General features: G+C 39.7%; 1 long non-coding RNA gene and 1 other non-coding gene across 4 annotated transcripts in view; one reads left to right on the top strand and one right to left on the bottom strand.

The window, feature by feature from the left end:
• The window catches only part of LOC116102290, a 30,149-nt gene that overhangs the window by 7,965 nt on the left and 13,323 nt on the right, over window positions 1-8,861 (top strand). The window lies entirely within an intron of this gene.
• LOC116104337 lies at window positions 7,002-7,143 on the bottom strand. Its single transcript, XR_004123843.1, has one exon. It is a non-coding gene; the product is annotated as a small nucleolar RNA SNORA48 (small nucleolar RNA).

The following is an 8,861-nucleotide window of genomic DNA, read 5'->3' as shown; positions in this document are numbered from 1 at the left end:
TGGAAGCTGAGAGGATCCTGTCCCTGCCGCCAGGCGGCTCCCCTGCGACTCTTGGGGTCTGTGCCTCCAGCGGCTCCCCTGCGACTCTTGGGGTCTGTGCCTCCCTGCTGACTGCTCCCGGCTTAGGAACTCATGGTAGAGAAGATGGCAGCTCTCACTGGAGGCTCTGGGTCAAAGTGGTCCCTGGAGGCAGACCCGCCTTGTGCAAGGGAGGGGCAGCTAAGGTCTCTGATCCACCTCTGCCACTTGGAAGCTGAGAGGATTCTGTCCCTGCCACCCGGCGGCTCCCCTGCGACTCGTGGGGCCTGTGCCTCTCTGTTGTCTGCCAAAACATTCTTTATTTGTTTGGTACAAGTCCCCATGTGACTGATTGTTGGATCAAAAACCTGGTTGATTTTTCTATTTTTAAACAAAGAACTACTTTTCTAGAGAAGAGGTACCAATTCATAATCTTATCTACAGTGTGAGAATGATAATACTGCTTTACATTTTCTTAAGGATAGGTTTATTTTTGTGACTTTTAAAATATTTCTTAGTTTTAATAGCCAATATAATGACATCTTACCATGCCTTTCAATTGAAGTTCATATAACTAATGAAATTTTTAATCAAGTGCTTTGGTGCTATCTACTTTTTACAAGCAAAGATCCTTCTGACTTTTGTCCATTTTACAATTGAAAATTTTATTTTTGGGGTTTTGAAGTACTGTAAAATTCTAACTAACCCTATTTTATAATTTTTGTAGTGTATAGATTATTTTTCTATACATTGTATACTAATAGTTTAAAATATAAATCTTTTATTTTTAAAGATAACAGTGTTTATTAAATCTTAGACTGGAAGTCAGGGCAGGAACTCAAACAAGGCTGGAAACTGGAGTCCAAAACTGAAGCAGTGGTCATGGGAGTTTGGAGGAATGCTGCTCACTGACTTTCTCCTCATTCCTTGTGGATCCTACTTTGTAAAGAGTATTTTTAATTTATTTATCCATTTGTTATAAATATAATAAGACCAAACCAAAAGTATCACATCAAAATTGGACAAGACAAATCAGTAGGAAGAGATCACCAAGCAAAGGCACAAGAATCTGAGACCGACTTGTTCACCCATTCAAGAATCCTGTGCATTTAGTGGATTTATTAAAATGAAAGTTATAATATATATGCAGAAGACCGGGTGCAGCCATAGAGACCCTGTGCTTGCTGCTTCAGTATTGTTGATATGAGCTATGTTCAGTTGATTTAGAGGGCCTTGTACTCATGTGTCCTCCTTCCTCTTTGGCTGGCTCCCACACTCTTTCTGCCTCTTCTTCTGCGGGGTTCTCTGAGCTCTGAGGGGAAGAATTTGATGGACTTTAGAGCTCCAAGGACACCCTCTCTCTTTCTCTCTCTCTCTCTTTCTCTGTCTCTGTTTCTGTCTCTCTTTTTCTGTGGTGTGTGTGTGTGTGTGTGTGTGTGTGTGTGTGTGTGTGTAATGTCTGGCTGTAGCTCTCTGTATTTGTTTCCATCTATTACAAGAGGAATCCTCTCTAATGATGACTGAACAGCACCAACTTATGATAGAAAAACACCATTAAGGGTCATTCTATTGTTACTATTTTGTTTAGGACAGCAATATTTGGCTTTACCCTAGGTCTTTGGGCTATCTAGTCACTGGTTGTTGGTCACCCTCGTAATGTCGGGTATGAGTTCCATTTGATTAAGTAGGCTTAAAATCAAATCAGGCATTGGCTGGTTAACTATATAAGATTTGAACTAGCATTGCCCTAGTATATTTTTTCAGTCAAGACATATTGCAACTCAAAGCTTTTGTGGTTGTGGTTAGATTTGTGCATATATATATATATATATATATATATACATATACATATATACATATACATATAGATGTACATATACATATATATATGCACAAATATATGTGTGTGTGTGTGTGTGTGTGTGTGTGTGTAGCATGATCAATACCTTCCTATACCAAAGACATTACAATGTAAAGGTTAAAGTTCTATGTAGACATCAGATAAACCTCTTCATGTTTACTTAATTTTGTGGGTATTATCTTCAGCAATGTGGGCTTGTTTGTTCAGAGAAACCCATTGTCTTAGCAACAGATTGATTTGTTTGGGAATTTTCATGGGCCTCCTTTAGCCAATAATACAACTGGATGTAATCCAGTCCTGGTCCTGGAAGTTTTGTTTGGTGACAAGAGATAGCCATTTGGGGCTCTGTCTCCCTCATTATTTAGAAACTTCATAAAGAAGATTCAATTGCACTAGGTTTCCTTACTGCTTAAAATGCCCTTGAGTTCTTGCTGTCTCTCTCTGCACTCCCTCATTTAACCATCTCCTCTCCCCATCCCCACTGGATCCTCTTCACTCACACTCCTGGCCACCCATAAAATCTACTCTATTTCTCCCTCCCAGGGAACAAAGACAAATCTTAATGTTTTTAAATTAAAACCAACCAATAAATTTCTTTGAAGCACAAGTCATAGTTCTTGTGCCAATGCAAGAACGATAGTTTTTCATAATTTGAAAGAATGCTATTTTTCCAAAAGGTACACAGGCTATATTTTATTTTAAATTTATCATCCATTTTGAATAAAAATTTGAGGCTTTATGCAAGATTCATCTTTACTGCCCTTGGTTGTCAGCTGCACACTTTGTTGAAAGGATGTTTTGCAATAGCCTTTCAATATCATTAGGCAGGTATAGGCATAGTCCCATGTGGTCTCCCATGAGACCTCCGTTGAAGCACATATATCATTTTTGTCCTTATATCCAGTGTTCACTGTTGACAATATGAGATTCAGGACAATGCCTTCCATTCCACTGCTGAGAATCCTGCCAACACTGAATTCTTCTAATATAACTTAGAGAGAAGACTCTCTTTAGAGTCTTGTAGAGTCTTGGAGGGAGAAAGGGAAACAAGTCTTGTTTCTCTAGTTGGCATTAAGCAGTATGTCTCAGGCATGCCTTCTCTGTCTCTCAATGGCTATAAGTGTCTTGGCTTCTTATTCAGCTTTGTCTAACATCATCCTGGTGGGTGTTCTGAGTTCCCCCTCACATTCTGCTTGGGTTCAAAGCCCAGATTTGCCATTTGAATGTTGTGGGAGTGTGGAGAAGTGGCATTTCTTCAGTGCCATTTGATTGGTACAAATATGTTTCAATTGTTTTATTCTACTATTGGGCTGCCCCCTCAGGAGTAAGTAACCCACACTTGCCTCTTCATATTTCTGGATCAGATATTAATTAAAAGAAAACTCAACAATCTCACTGGACTTCCTTGAGGGCCTTGCTGTGCTTAGGATCTAAGGTATCCACAGGTACTCACTGATAAATTGTTGACCCTCAGATCACTCTTTTTCAGTATTTATAGATAGACGGATTAAAAGGCTTTAGGCTTCATTAAAAGGTTAGTCTACTGATGACTCAGCTCAATAGACTAGTGAAAAGTCTTGGAAAATGTTCAAGTTAGGACCTACTTTGTCCCTGGTTTGTGCCCTTGAAAATATTGGCTATTTTGCCATTGGCTTCTTATATCAAGAGAGAAAATCTGTTTTACATTTAAGTGTGGAAGTAAAATTAGAAGAAATTATAGAAGTAAAATGCATGAATATTACATACTATCTAAATAATTTATGCAGAAAATAAAATATATTTTAAGACAGTAAACTTTTAGTCAAAAAATAAAATGAAAACATATTATGTGTAGTGTAGTTACATTAAAATCCAAGTCCAATATCCACTCTGAGATGGGATAAATGCCGACCAAAATCAACAATAAAACTCAGATAATATCTAAAAACCCTTCTGTGTAAATGGCAGACAGCTGCTTGAATGGTAAACTCTGAAGAGCTAAGACTTTAGACAAAGGTACACTCAGGCAAGAGTCTTCTGACCTCTGGGGCTTTTCCTGGGCTGTATTTATTGCATTTGTTAGTTTCAGAAGTGGACAGGAGGAAAAGATCCAGAATCCACTTCAGAAAAAGAGGCTAAGAAGGAGCCATTCAAATTTCCTTTCTGTGTTAGAGAACACACTGGATATATTCATGTCTAGGTATGAAATTTACCCATTCCCTGTAGCTTTTTACTGATATAGAAACATCCCAAAATCTAAACAGTGTTTGACTGTACAGAGACCAGCAAATCTCAACAAATTTATGCAAAATACAATGTATTTTATATTGAATTTAAAAAAGTTAAAAAAAACATGAAAATGTTCAAGCTTTGTTCTATGTATGTAAGTGCATGTGCATACATGATTAATAGTCCATATTGTGTATACTAACAATCAAATAGAAAACTAACTAAAAGTAAGTCAAAATGGAATAAGAGAGTAAGGTGAGGGTCTTTACTTCCCTTTGTTGATTTTGATGAGGGAAGGGTCTCAAAAGCCAATAAATAAAGACAGGCATTATGTGCAGAGACAGATAAGAAGGCAAGATTACCCTGAGAGCCCTAGACAGAGACCCAGCCCTGCTGATAGTTTATTATAATTCAGTGAGTTCTATGTTACATTTCTGACCTTCAGACTGGAAAATAATGGATCTATGTTGTTTTAAACTACCAAAATTCTGGCAATTTGTTATAACAGTCACAGAAAATGAACACCCTGTCACAGACAACATCAATAAAGGAGTCTTAAAAACCCAGCCCAAGTGTTGTTAACAGGACAGTGGAGTACGGTTAGATTTAGTGGCAGGCAGAAGTTTGTCAGAGTAGGAAGGCACTTGCAGAGGGAGAAATATGGCAAAGAGGACTATGTAAGAGTAAAGCTAGTATTTAAAATATCATTAAATATAAAAGCAGATAGCAATGGTGGCTCATGGATGAAATCTCATCACTAAGCTAAGGCATATGGTCAATATGAGGTTGAGGCCAGCCTGGATTCCATAATGTGTTAACCAACTGTGTGTATGTGGGAGATATATTTAATAGCACATATCTATAATTCAATCCTAAACACTTTCTCTACTTTATGTTTTTTTATTAAATGCTTTTGACAATGGTATAAGGTATTCTAAATACCTTAATAATTTTCATTGTTTTATCATTTTCAGTATAGAGATTAATGTTCTACTTTACAATATCCACGTCTGTATCTTTTATATATTATCTGTCTTCCATCTACCTATTATCTATTGTTCACTCAATAGTGAACAATAATTTCACAATAGTGAGAAAATTTCTTGAGTAAATTTGAGTGATCAAAGCCTAGGTATGCAGGGTTCAAGTTTCCCTAAGCAGCATGCTCCCAAGAGAAAAGTTATATGAAATTTCATATTTTCAGAACCAAAAAAGTAACCAAAAACAAAGACAATTTTCAAATACATTTCATCATTAGAAGCATCAAACAGGTAAGTTATATAAAATTGGGACAATATCTGCAATAGAATTCAAAGTTCTCTGTTAGTAATTTTTTTTAACTTTTTATTCATTCTTTATGAGTTTCAGACCATTTGCCTCAGTCCCACTCATATCTGCCTTTTATTCTTGCAACCTCCCCACCAAAAATAAACACCCCACTCACACAAACAAACAAGAACCAAAGCCTAGAAAACATCTCATCATGGAAGCTGTACTGTGTCTCAAGTGTGTCCTATAGTATATTCCTCTGTCCACACACGTTCACTTGCAAATGTTCATTGCAATGAGTCATTGGTCTGGTTCAAGACCTCTGGCTTCTGTGACACCATCAATATTGGATCATCACAGGACTCCTCCCCAGGTTATCTTATTGTTTTCTTGTGTCATGGAAATCCTGCAGCTTTAGATTAGCAGGACAGGCCCTTTCACAAATCTCAACCATTCACAGTTGATAGATGTTTTGGGGTGGATCAACTCAGAGTCCTGGATCTGGGCCTGGGTGGTTTCTAATCTGGTAAGCAGGCTCTCCCTTATCCACACCACCAGGATGAGCTAGCTCTCCAACACTACTCTGGCTAGGCCACCCAGTGCTACCATGTGTCAGAGGCAGGGTCAATTCTCTAGCTCTCCAGCCCTTGGGGCTAGCTTTCCCAGCTACCAGAGGTACTGGGGGTTGGATGGTGGTGGCACATAACTCTTATACCCATGCCACTTCATGGCAGATGGGTGGCCAGCCAACTCTTCTGCATTCTCACTATCAGGGATGAGTCATCTGCACCATAACCATCCAACAAGGCCAGCTCTACTATGTTGACCAGGCAAGGTACAGAAGGTGCAGGTCCCCTCTCAAGACTACTGAAGCTGGTGAGGGTTAGGGACAGCCCACCTGCTTTCTTGACCCTAAGGTCAGCTCCTAACTGCCTCAGGTAGCAAGGATTGAGGGGCATCCCCCTCACCCACCTCATGACAGAGGAGTGGCAGGGCCAGCTTTTCTTCCCTTACTTCCTTGGGGCCAGCTCACCTACACCCGTGTCAGCAGGGCCAGCTCTACCCTGCTGTCCAGTCAAGGTGAGACTAGAGAGAGGTTAGAACATTTCTCTAAAGCGCTGTAGCCAGTGAGGGCAGAGTCAGTTGTGAACAGCTCCTGGATACCCATGTGATCCCCAACAGCTGCTCCAACCAGGAACATCACCATGCCCTCTAGTGGTAATATGAGTCACTCATGGACACCAACCTGTGCTGAATAGCCATGGACCCAGACACAGCTCTTAGCAGCTTGGATTGGGATCTTGCCATGGCCCCTCGTGGTGGAGCTGGCCACTCACAACAGGCTACTCCTCTCCACCCTTGAGTCTCCAGCTCCATCTTTCTTCATAATGCTCAAGCTGTTGCACTTCTCCTTCTCGTCCATCTGACCACCAGGTACTTGCACATTGTGATGGCTCCCATTGCAGGCTGGACACACGGCTGGCAGCCTGGGTGACATCTTCCTTCTGTGTAGTGGGTGTCTATGGCACATCTGTGCTGTGCAGTGGAAGGCGGGTCTGTGGGTTTCATGGCAGTTGGCCGGTCTCTGTCTGTCTTCCTCCTCCTGTGCTACATTGCCTGGATATAATTTGATTTGATTTGGTTTTTATGAGTCCTAGGCATAAAATAGCTTTGGTCACCAAGCCAGGCAACAAGCTAGGATGAACAAGGCACTGCCATCTGCACTGCCCCTGACTGATATAAAAACACCACCACCAATGGTGTCTCTTTGCTCATTGCCAGTGGGAGCTGTTGGTATTTTTAGGTTTGTGCTAGAATAAACTAGTGGCCTGTTAATACATTCCTGAAGGTTTTCCTTGGTTGTCACAAGGTCAGACAGAGAACTGGGCTATAAATGGCAAAGCTAAAGGAAGTAAGACAGCTCAGGTGACTCAGTTGTGTATCTGCAGCACTTTAACTTCACAATCACAAAATTTTAATTAAGTTGGGTATGGTAGCACATGACTTCAATCTTGTACCTGGAAGGCAGAGACAGGCAGATCTCTGTGAGTTAGAGGCTAATCTGAACAATACAGAGAAAACTTACCTTGACACAAATATATACACACACACACCACACACACCACACACACACACACACACACACACACACACACGCACGAATGCATGTACATGCATACGCACAAAACAAACATAAAAAAAACAAAACAAATAAGTAAGAAAATTATATTATCATCAATCAACCTAGCTTATAGAACCTGTTAATCTGGCTATGTTTGTTTTGTTTTAGTTTGTTTCTCTGGGGCCTTTAGTTCAATACCAAGGTACAAATACCTCTTTTTAATTGATTTATGTGATTTAAAATGCACTTGCAAAGGAAATTTTCCTCATTTAATTATTGGGTCAATTAAGGCAAGCACATCAAAAATAATTACACACACACAGTGATGAATTCTAGGGATGTAGAACAAAGGAAATTCATATCCTCCTATAATAAAGGGAGAAAGAGAATCCTTTAAGCTGAAAGGAACAGAAAGAGTTCTTGCCACACAACTTCAAAACTGAGGTGGTATTAGGGAAGATCTTAGTAAGACTGTAGTCTCAGCCATTTGACACAGATGGTAGGGTAGAGTCAGGAAAGACCTTGGTAAGACTGCGGAGTCTCAGCCATTTGATACTGAACAGACAATTTTCCATCCCTAAATCTCCATTTTTGCTTCTCTAAAACAAATGAATATCTCGTGGTAATGATTAGGATCATTCAGTTATATAATTTATGTTCCCCGCATAAATTCCAAATAACAATAAGGCATGAAGTGTGTGTGTGTGTGTGTGTGTGTGTGTGTGTGTGTGTGTGTTGGCTTCTGCTCACTTAAGCAACTGAATAATTTACAGATGTAATTATCAAGTAAGGAAAGGAGAGAAATGCAAAGAAACAAAATATGACTGTTTTTGTTGTTGTTGTGTTGTTGCTGTTTTGCTTTTTTATTAAATCTAATAACAGAGCAGCCCAGCATTTGCCTTCATGCCTGGCTGGGTGTGAATACCTTAATAGGCTAAGACACTCATGCATTCTGAGCCAGCCAAGTCGGCTCTGCTAAAAGCCACTCAAGTGGTATCCCTTGGTGCTAGAGATGGAGCCAAAATTGTTCCTTTTAGCTGTGACCTTTGGAAAAGAAAACCTTTGTGTTGATGGCAATGGGGAAATAAAAGATTATTCTAATTCCCACTTATTAAAATCACAATATTGCCATTCCCAGGATAGGAGACAGTGGAGAGGACACACTGTCTGTGGTGTTTTCTTGTTTGTGTATGAGAACCCAATTCTATTTGTTGAATAATAATGGTGCAATTAACCAATTTGGGTACTGCAGACTTGCCTCCTAAACTGAGCCTGTAAAAAGCTCTGGGAATTCAGCATCTGAAAACAATTTCAGAAAGAAAAACGCCCTTGTAAGGCAACATTTGGTTGCCTAACTTTTTTTTTTTTTTTTTTTTTTTTTTT

Source organism: Mastomys coucha, unplaced genomic scaffold (genome assembly GCF_008632895.1).
Source record: "Mastomys coucha isolate ucsf_1 unplaced genomic scaffold, UCSF_Mcou_1 pScaffold21, whole genome shotgun sequence".
Classification (NCBI taxonomy): domain Eukaryota; kingdom Metazoa; phylum Chordata; class Mammalia; order Rodentia; family Muridae; genus Mastomys; species Mastomys coucha.
Note: the sequence above shows the minus strand (reverse complement) of the source record. Positions and strands in the feature narration are given on the sequence as shown.